The sequence below is a fragment of the Toxorhynchites rutilus genome, chromosome 3, assembly GCF_029784135.1.
Source record: "Toxorhynchites rutilus septentrionalis strain SRP chromosome 3, ASM2978413v1, whole genome shotgun sequence".
Lineage (NCBI taxonomy): Eukaryota > Metazoa > Arthropoda > Insecta > Diptera > Culicidae > Toxorhynchites > Toxorhynchites rutilus.
In genome coordinates, this window is record NC_073746.1 from 266,109,130 (window position 1) to 266,119,271 (window position 10,142).

Sequence of the window (10,142 nt, forward strand, 5' to 3'; positions counted from 1 at the left end):
TTTCAACAATTATTTTCAAATCCTGTACATAATCGAATCTCTCAATAAAACACTTTTTTCATCAATGTATGAATGTCAAACATTATAAGAAAAATAGCTTTTTTGTGATTCGATTATGTATTGGATTCGAAAAATAACGTTGAAAGTGAAATAGCGATTATATATAATCGAGTCCGACCTGTATATAATCAAGTCGATTCGAAATAATTTTATTATTTGTTTTTTATACATATATTTTCGTATTTTGTATATAAAAGCAGAAATTTATTTTTGATTTATCGACCTTTCTCACATAAAAAAAACTCGGTCGAGTTTCTTGCAAATTCAACTCTCGGTGCGCTAGAGAGATAAGCGGGCAACGATTATAATGCATTCGGGTTCGATTCAGGGCTACTTTTCTGTTGAATCCGAATGGAATCAACTGACTGCTGATTAGAAAACTTATGGAAATATTTTTTTAGCCAATTGTGCAGTGTTTCCAATGATAATAAAAAATGAAATTCAACCAAACGTACTTGCTCTATATACTGTATTCGATGACGATGAATAACTGCAATTTTATTGGATAATTTGGAATATTCTGTTCAATCGATTCCGAAGATTCTGTGAATATATCATACCAAGAACATATGTCACTTTTGTGGGAAAATAATCGTCACAAACTATATCACATTTGGCAACTTTGACTTCTCTGGTGATACGTTTTCATTATTCTTTACGCTTGATAGATAAAATCTTAAAAGAAGAAGCGAGTTGCAAGTTTTTTTTTCTGAGAATAATTTTGGGTCGGGGAAAAAGAAATGTCGTATAGTGTCAATATATGGCAACACTTGAACATATCTTGTGTTGTACTTATCGCATCGGGTCATACTATACGGCTATTTAAAGACGACAATCTGTGCTACAAGTGTCGTTTTGACAGTGTTGTGATAGTCCTTTTCAGTCTTAAGTTATAGCGCGTCAAAAATGGAGTCCACCAAGCAAGAAATTCGCCATATTTTACGTTTTTACTACCTGCGATGTAAAACTGCAACGAAGGCGGCCGAATAAATTCGTGTAGTTTATGGACCCGATACTGTAACGATTCGCTCAGCACAGCGTTGGTTTGATCGATTTCGTTCTGGTGTAGTGGCTGTCGAAGATACACCCCGTACTGGTAGGCCAATCGTCGTGGAAACCGATGAAATCGTTGAAATCATCCAAGTAGACCGGCATGTGAGCACTCGCTCGATTGGCCAGAAACTGGGTATAGACTATAAAATCGTTTGGAACCATTTGCAGGAGATTGGATTCAAAAAAAAAAACTGGATGTATGGGTGCCACACGAGTTGACGCTAAAAAATCTTTTAAACCGAATCAACGCCTGCGATGCACTGCTGAAACGGAACGAACTCGACCCATTTTTGAAGAAGATGGTGACTGGTGATGAAAAGTGGATCACGTACGACAACCTAAAGAGAAAAAAGTCGTGGTCGAAGCACGGTGAGCCGGCCCAAACCATCGCCAAACCCGATTGACGGCCAGGAAGGTTTTGCTGTGTGTTTGGTGAGATTGGAAGGGAATCATCCACTATGAGCTGCTCAACTATGTCTAGACCCTCAACTCGGTTCTCTACTGTGAGCAGCTTGACCGTTTGAAGCAGGCGATTGACTAGAAGCGGCCAGAAATGATCAATAGGAATGATGTTGTTTTTCACCAGGACAACGCTCGGCCTCACACATCTTTGATGACCCGCCAGAAGCTCCGGGAGCTCGGATGGGATGTCCTATTGCACCCACCGTATAGTCCGGACCTGGCTCCAAGTGATTATCATCTCTTCCGGTCCATGCAAAACGCTCATGGTGATACTAAGTTGGCCTTTTTTTTCCCCAACCCAATAATTGCACAACTCGGATGAGCTCGAAACATTTTTTTTTTCTTAGTCGCACACGTGTTTTATTTCATCCTCAAAATCTTCACCGGGTGGCGTAAAAGTAAATCTGAAAGCGAGGGAAGTAGTAACGACGAAATACAGCGCGGACTCGATTATATACAGTCTCCGATTTCTTTTCACTGTATATAATCGAATCCTGTATATAATCGAGTCGAAAAAATTTTTTTTTCTTATTCGTTTTTTATGCATAAGAATTTAATTTTTGATTCATCCCCTTGAAGTCAGAAAATGTAAAAAATATTTTTTTCCAGAATCTCTCATAATGTGATAGATGGTCATATTCGATGAAAAAAATCATTCTACGCATATGTTCGAATTTCAACAATGACAGAGTTATAGAACATTTTTTTCTGTTTCGGACTCTGTTACCTCAAACTGGTTCTACACTAAAAAGTACGCTGCGTAAACCAATTCTGTTGCCTTCATTTGAAAGATGAGAGAATTTAGTACAGGATATAGCAGTGAAACATCTAAATTAATTGATTTAAATAACTTTTTGAAAGTGAAAATTCCAAAGTTAGTAATTTTTAATGTGTAATTATTAATTTTATCCCAAAACTTCATATTGAACTTGAAAGTTTCTATCAATCCAATTGAAGTTCTCAGGCCACTTTACAATTTGTTCTTTGACACCTAACTTCTATCTCTCTTAATTTCACTGCAATATTGATATAAATAATTCCTGGTGAAAATTCAAGCAAAATCATCAAAATTCACGATTTTCACCCCACCGTACATAAAATAGCCACTTAAATTCCACCTTAATGTTCAAAGGTGACCTTTTTTCTTGAAACAAGTCATATTCGAAATGTAAAAAAAAATTTTTTTTTTAAACTGTATCCAAAGTTGTATATAATCGAATCACATATAATCGAGTCTGTATATAATCGAGTCCTACCTGTAGGAACTATACGCAAGTGAAGACCTAGACGATATGGTATAAGAACTTACTATTTACGACGTAAAGATATGAATATTTTTTACATTATTTTTGAGAATGATTTTTTAACAGTACATTCAAAATGTGATTTTTCTCAAACGGTTTACTGATTTTCCAATTACTATGTCAAACATCATGTTTTAATCAGACATCTGGATTATGAACTCCCGGCTCCGTCAAGCTAACGCCGCATGAGCCTTAACAAAAATATATATTTGGGGAAAAAAATCTGATTTTTGAGTTATATTTTTTCGAAAGAATAATGAAAATTGTAATTTAGGTGGTTTTGTATCAAGTTTCAAAAAAATCGTAGAGGGTCGTGTCAGCAGCTTTGGAGTGGAATTGCTCTATACGAGAGTTGTATGAATAAAAGTAATTGACCATTTTGAATTTGGATTTTTCATGAACTAAGGGGCTGTCCACATACCACGTGGACAGAAAAAGCATAATTTTAGACACCCCCCTCCCTCTCCGTGGACAAGCGTGGACTTTCCTTATACCCCTCCCTCGGTTGTCCACGTGGACATTCCGACGGTTTTGAGGAAAAAATCAAGAAATTCCATTTTTTCGCTTAAATTTCATTTCAAGTTTGTTTCTATTTTCTATTACATATGTTTATTGATAAAAATTATAGCCTTACCAATGGTAACGATTTGTCATGAAATCTTCAATTTTTTTCAACATTGTCCGGGAGCTCATTATTTTCTTGCGAATTCCATTTACGCTATCTCCATTTTAAAATATCGAATGTGAGCTTATTCTCGAGTATTTTTATTAAAGCTGGCTGGCTGTTTGAGTTTTCAAAAAATCAGGCAATAAAATCAAGCACTTTGTTTGAAAACAGAATTATCTCGTCTAAACATCAATGGCTTTCGCTTTTAGGCGGGGGTGGGGCGTCGAGGTTGCGTTACTTTCTGTGTATTAGAGATAGGAAATTGCTTTACGTAGGGGAGAGGGGGAAGTGGTACAAAATCTGGATTTTTAGCGTTACGTAATATGTGCACGACGCCTTACAGGTTCGGTAGTGCCTGATGGCTATAATGAACCTAGTAAAAACAAAACATCTGCAGTATCATCGTGATCGATGATTCTGTTGACCTACAACCCTTAATTGTTAAATCATGCTAAATATTGTCCTGAAAAATTCGTGCCGATTATAAGGAAAAACCCAAAAGCATATTTTTGTAGACATACATCTTTTCGTCCATAGATGCACCGTTTTTTCCTGAATATTTCAGCATCCTTCATGCCACTTGAGAATTCCATCCTCTCAGAACATATGCTATGCAGTAAGTTGAAGTTCTTACAAGAATCTTAACAGTTAATAATCTGAAGATGCAATATCTGGTGCGTAAGGCGGGTGGAGTTTTAGAAGTGCCCTAAAAGCGTTCTGGATCGTCGATTTTCATACGTTCAGCTGCTAGCAGTACTTGTTGGAATTCATCAAAACTAGTTGCTTCCAGTCCTACCAGACCCAGCCATAACTTTCTTCAAGCGAAAACCTGCTTCGAGGTTCCATTCACTTGCTAAGATTTTTTTTAACTCAACATTCTTGTAAATGATTTTCTCTTTACAATTCGCTACAAATAAGTATTTTCGTCGCGTTTATGAAACGAATCGCAGATTGAGATAAGTCCCTTCAAGTGTTTTTCCGTAAAATGAACCCTAATTCCGGAATCCGGTCGGATTTGAGATTAGCACAATGTTGTGTTCTTTAAGAGGGTATTCTAGTCTGGAAATTTGAAAAAAAATCTTTTTTTTTTCTTCATATTTCTCTAATTCAGACATTTAAGAATATACCATAGAAGAGACTTTTCGAAAATCTCATTATTTACCATTTTAGTGATGCGATATCTTATCTAGTACGGCCATAACAATTAACTTCGAACGCTTTTTTCTCGAAACATGTTTTTTTCAAACTGGCTTACACGATATCTCAAGTTCTACTTATCCGATCTATGTTTATATGAATACAGTCTGTATGCATCCCTCTATCGCATGAACCTATAAAAAATCATAATTTTTATTTTCTTCAAATTTACGCCATTTTTTTAAAAACACTTTTTTGGCCTGTCCGAGGTTTTTGCGATAGTGGCATCTTTACTGATTCAGAATCTGTTCGATTTGTTTGTTTCAGAGAACCAGAAGTGCTGGAAACTTGTACGCCATGGCACAACTTTTTTTTGAACCCCTCACTCGATCAGCTTCTAATTATGGATATATTTTTTCCGTTCAATTTTTGTTTTATTGTTGAAAGATAAATAAACAAATAGTGATATAATGGATGGTAAAAATATTCTTTGTTTTTCTTTTTCGGATCTCGGACAAACGTCCGTATTCGTGTCTCTATCCCCCTTAATCTGATCGAGTCAAATCCTACCGGATTGTACAAATGTTGCAACCTTGAAATGCAGAATGCAAAATTTTATTTTGTTCGGATTGCGATATGTCAAATCCGATCGGGTTCCATAATATGGGTTAATATGTAGTCCATGCATTGTTGCATGTTGCATGCATGTTTTTCGTGATGTTTCGTTTCTGTGATTTCGGTGATTTTCGACATCTGTAATGAATCTACTAATTCATGTGCATGAAAGATTAATCTTTTCTTTAAATTAGTCAGCAGTAGCAGCATGAACTTTCCAGGCAACTCAAAGGAAGCGTATTACAAAAATTACCAAACATCAATGAAGAACAACATCATTGCTAGAAATAGATCTCCAGACATACGGCCCTCACACTCATGGAAGAATTTGTTGTTCGTTTCAATGTTCAGAAATCCTTGAGAGTTCTCTAAAAATAAAACCAAACAGTTTTGTCATCAAGAGCAAAAGCTGAATTCAACCCGCACTTAAGTCGTGATTTTTAATACTACGAAAAATCCAACATTCTTTGTGTTATTGGGTGTCTTTATCCTGGTGGATTTGATGGCCCTCTATTACCGATTGCAATAAATTGGAACCTAGTTCATGTGCGTTACCTTCAGAATATACATTTCAGGAAAGAGGTTCAGTCATATGAAAAAATATGGATGTTTGACCGAGCAGCACCCTCAGGCAGTTCAGTATTTTTATTGTACTCAGGGCGGGCGTGAAGTTAAAAAAATCGTGAAAATTTTAAATTGTGCTTACCTGGGAATCCTTGGAATACGCGCCAAACCACCTGAAAAGAAAATGAAGAAAAACTTACAGTTGTCACCGTTGTGTCCGCTGATATCTGGAATTTGTCCGTTCTCCTGAACCGTCGACATCTGGTCCATCGAGCCGGATCAGCGTCGAACTCCGCTGATCCACGCCCTGCCCTGTGAGTTGGTACGAACTATACCCTAAGATACGCCATTAGAGAAAAGGAGAACTCGAAAAAATCGCCATGTTGCTGTTGTATGCTACCGCATGCTGATTTTGCTGATTTTGCTGATGTTGGAGTACTGCTGCTGAAAGTCAACCACCTAAATTGAAGACGGTCACTTTTGCAGTTGCATCTGAAACTTACAAGGCATTTATTTGCCTCAATAAGGTAATTGAGGTTCCATTATTTCTTACTCTCCCAGTCAGGGCTACGCGGTTTTCTGATTTACAGATCCTTCCATCATCATGTTCACGGATCGTCGCATCAAGGGACTCAAGCTGCGACAAAAAAGCCTACTGACATCTTTCAACGCTATTAGGCAATTCGTTGACGATTACGACGATGATAGAGATGCAAATGAAGTTCCGGTCCGTCTGTAGAGCATCATCAAGCTCTGGGTCGACTTCAACACCGTGCAGACGGAGCTTGAGAGTCTCGACGAAGGAATTCTTGACGAGCAGCTGAAATTACGTACGGAAGTCGAGACGGCGTACTATCGAGTAAAGAGTTTTCTTCTGGCCAACAATAAATCAAACCTACTGCATGTACCGAGTTCGCGCTCAGCTGGATACATATCCTCTATCGTCATCACACGTGCGCTTGCCCGACGTGAAACTCCCCGTATTTAACGGGAACCTAGATACCTGGTTGAACTTTCATGATCTGTATATTTCGCTTGTGCACTCGTCGGTCGCACTTTCCAGTATACAAAAGTTCTACTACTTGCGGTCATCTTTGTCAGGAGACGCGCTGAAGTTAATACAAACGGTTCCAATTAGTTCTAACAATTACATGGTGGCCTGGAATCTGCTTATTGAGCATTTCCAAAATCCTGTGCGCCTCAAACAGTCATATGTAGATGCTTTGTTCGAGTTTCCATCGGTTAGAAAGGAGTCAGCAACAGAATTGCATTCATTAGTTGAAAAATTTGAGGCGAACGTCAAAGCTCTTCAACAATTAGGAGAAAAAACGCAGTTTTGGGATGTTTTGCTGGTCCGAATGTTGAGCAGCCATCTAGATTCTACGACGAGGAGAGACTGGGAAGAATTTTCTGCCTCTAAGGACACAGCCACGTTCAAGGATCTGACGTCATTCATTCAACGAAGAGTTACCGTGCTGCAAGCCATCCAGGGGAGTAAACCCGAAGCTCAGCCAGTCATTCAGCCGAAGAAACCAACCCAACGCCCAGTTACTAGCCATGGAGCGACTCAAATAAATCCGAGGAAGTGTGTCCTATACGCGGAGCATCACCCTCTCTATCAATGCATCACGTTTGCCATGCTGAACAATGAAGGAAAGGAGAAGGAAGTTCGTCGTCATCGACTCTGCCGCAATTGCTTGCGAAAGGGTCATTTTATTAAAAAATATCCGTCATCCAGTAGCTGTAGGAGGTGCCGTGGACGACATCATACACAACTTTGTCCTCGTAGTCCGCCGTCTACGACAGAAGAAAAGAAACTGCCAACGGAACCATCCAAAAGTGAACTGTCTACACCCTTTGCGTCGGCCACCGTGGTCGAATCCGTCAGTTACTCTTCAGTTGGGCTCCAGCGGAAGACTGTTTTGCTTGCTACAGCTATAGTCATCGTAGTTAACGACAAATGAGTCGAACATGTGGCACGAGCTCTGTTAGACTCCGGAAGTGAATGCTGTTTCATCACTGAATCACTGTTGCAACGGATCAAAGCACGCCGCAGCAAAATTCAACTTCCGATTGCTGGCATCGGTCTCTCAACAACGCATGCTTGCCAGAAACTTCTCACTACTGTACGATCTCGTTCTGATAAGTTCTCCGTCAGATTAGAGTTTCTCGTTTTGCCACGTATTACCGTTGAGCTGCCGTCGATCTCCATCGATTCCTCGTCTTGGACGATCCCACCGGATATTCAGTTGGCTGATCCGTCGTTTTGTACAACTAGATCCATCGATATTATTCTAGGAGCAGAAGTCTTTTTCGACTTGTTCAAGGTTTCGGGTCGCATTCCCCTCGGCGATAACCTTCCAGTGCTCGTGAACTCCGTGCTTGGCTGGGTAGTGTCGGGAAAGTCCACATCCGGTCAGTCATCTGCTCCAGTGATTGCAAACGTCGCAACCGTCGAAAATTTACAGTGCCTTATGGAAAAGTTTTGGTCCATTGAAGAGGACACCGCATCTACGTGCTACTCCGGAGAAGAAACCGCGTATTAAGAACACTTCCGTCGTACAATCACTCGCAATCCAGATGGTTGCTACGTAATGCGCCTTCCTTTGAAACAAGAAGTACTCTTGGGCTTGGTCGACAACCGACGCACCGCTCTTCGTAGATTTCACCAGCTTGAAGGTCGCCTTATACGCAACACGGAGCAGCATCAGCAGTATCGAGCGTTTCTAGAGGATTATTATGCCCTTGGCCACACGCAACGCGTGTTCGATCATGAAAATCCACCACGTCCCTGCTACCATCGTCCGCACCACGCAGTAATACGGGAGGACAGCTCGACGACGAAGCTGCGTGTGGTCTTCGACGCGTCATCGCTAAACGACGCTCTCATGGTGGGTCCCATTGTCCAGGAAGAACTCCGCTCAATCATTATGCGTTCTCGGACACACCAAATAATGTTGATCGCCGACATCAAGCAGATGTATCGTCAAGTTTTGGTGGATAACCAAGACACAACGCTGCAGCGAATCGTCTGGAGATCCTCTCCCAACAACTCAATCAAAACATACGAGCTGAATACTGACAACTCGAAGCTCTTCTCTCCAAGGGCGGATTCGAACTTCGCAAATGGGCATCTAATGAGCCAGCTGTTCATGAGGACGTACCGCCCGAAAACCGTGCTCTCAAAGCTTCAGTTGATTTCGATCGAGACCAATGTATTAAAACACTCGGATTGCATTGGGAACCGACAACTGACCAGCTTCCGTCTACAGAAGATTCCCCCCTCACGAAACACATCGCTCTTTCCTACATCGCTCAACTGTTCGACCCGCTAGGCCTAGTGGGCCCAGTTGTAACTACCGCCAAAATCTTCATGCAAACACCGTGGACGCTGAAGGATAACGACGGTAGGACTTGGAGTTGGGACGCTGAGCTCCCTCCGAATCTGATGGAACGCTGGTACGAGTATCAATAGCAACTCCCACGGCTGAACGACCTGCGTATCAACCGCTGCATTTTGATTCCGGATCCAGAAAAGGTACAGCTACATTTTTTCTCCGACGCTTCGGAACGCGCATACGGAACATGTGTCTACGTTCGATCTACTAACGCTACCAGCGCTGTCAAAATTTCCCTCCTCACTGCAAGGTCTAAGGTAGCTCCTTCAAAAAATCAAAGTATTCCCCGATTAGAGCTGTGTGGGGCTCTCTCGCCCGCCGGGTTGTACGAAAGAGTGACGTCATCGCTTCAAACGCCAGCAGAAACCTACTTTTGAGTCGATTCGACTATTATCACCAGCCCGGATCTTAACTTTCTGGATTATTCTATCTGGAAATAGGTTGATGCGCATGGCTGTAAAACTTCTCACCCCTGAAGTCAGTTATACAATGGACATGACAGTCAATGTCGAACGATTACGTTCGCAAGTTCAGGAATCGTCCGTCAATATGTTTGACAAAAATTTGAAGATAATATCGAATTACTTCGTTGAATAAGCCACGTACATATGATTTATATAAAATCCTGGATTAAATTGAACTGAAGAGAAGAAAATGACATTAGAAGAAACAAAACAAAAATTTACAAAATTTCTTGGTGCACCTTGTATTGCGGAATGAATATTTCTGTTCTCCAAAATATAAAAAATGTATATTATTTCATTTTTGTTGATGACAACTATGTAAAAAAAGTTGCTTTTCGCAGTCGGTAGGATTCGAACCTACGCTCCCAGAGGGAATCTGATTTCTAGTCAGACGCCTTAACCGCTCGGCCACGACTGC

At 40.5% G+C, this 10,142-nt stretch overlaps 1 non-coding gene across 1 annotated transcript; it reads right to left on the reverse strand.

Moving 5' to 3' along the window:
* Window positions 1–10,060: 10,060 nt before the first annotated feature.
* Window positions 10,061–10,142, reverse strand: Trnas-aga (transfer RNA serine (anticodon AGA)). The gene has a single exon. It is a non-coding gene; the product is annotated as a tRNA-Ser (tRNA).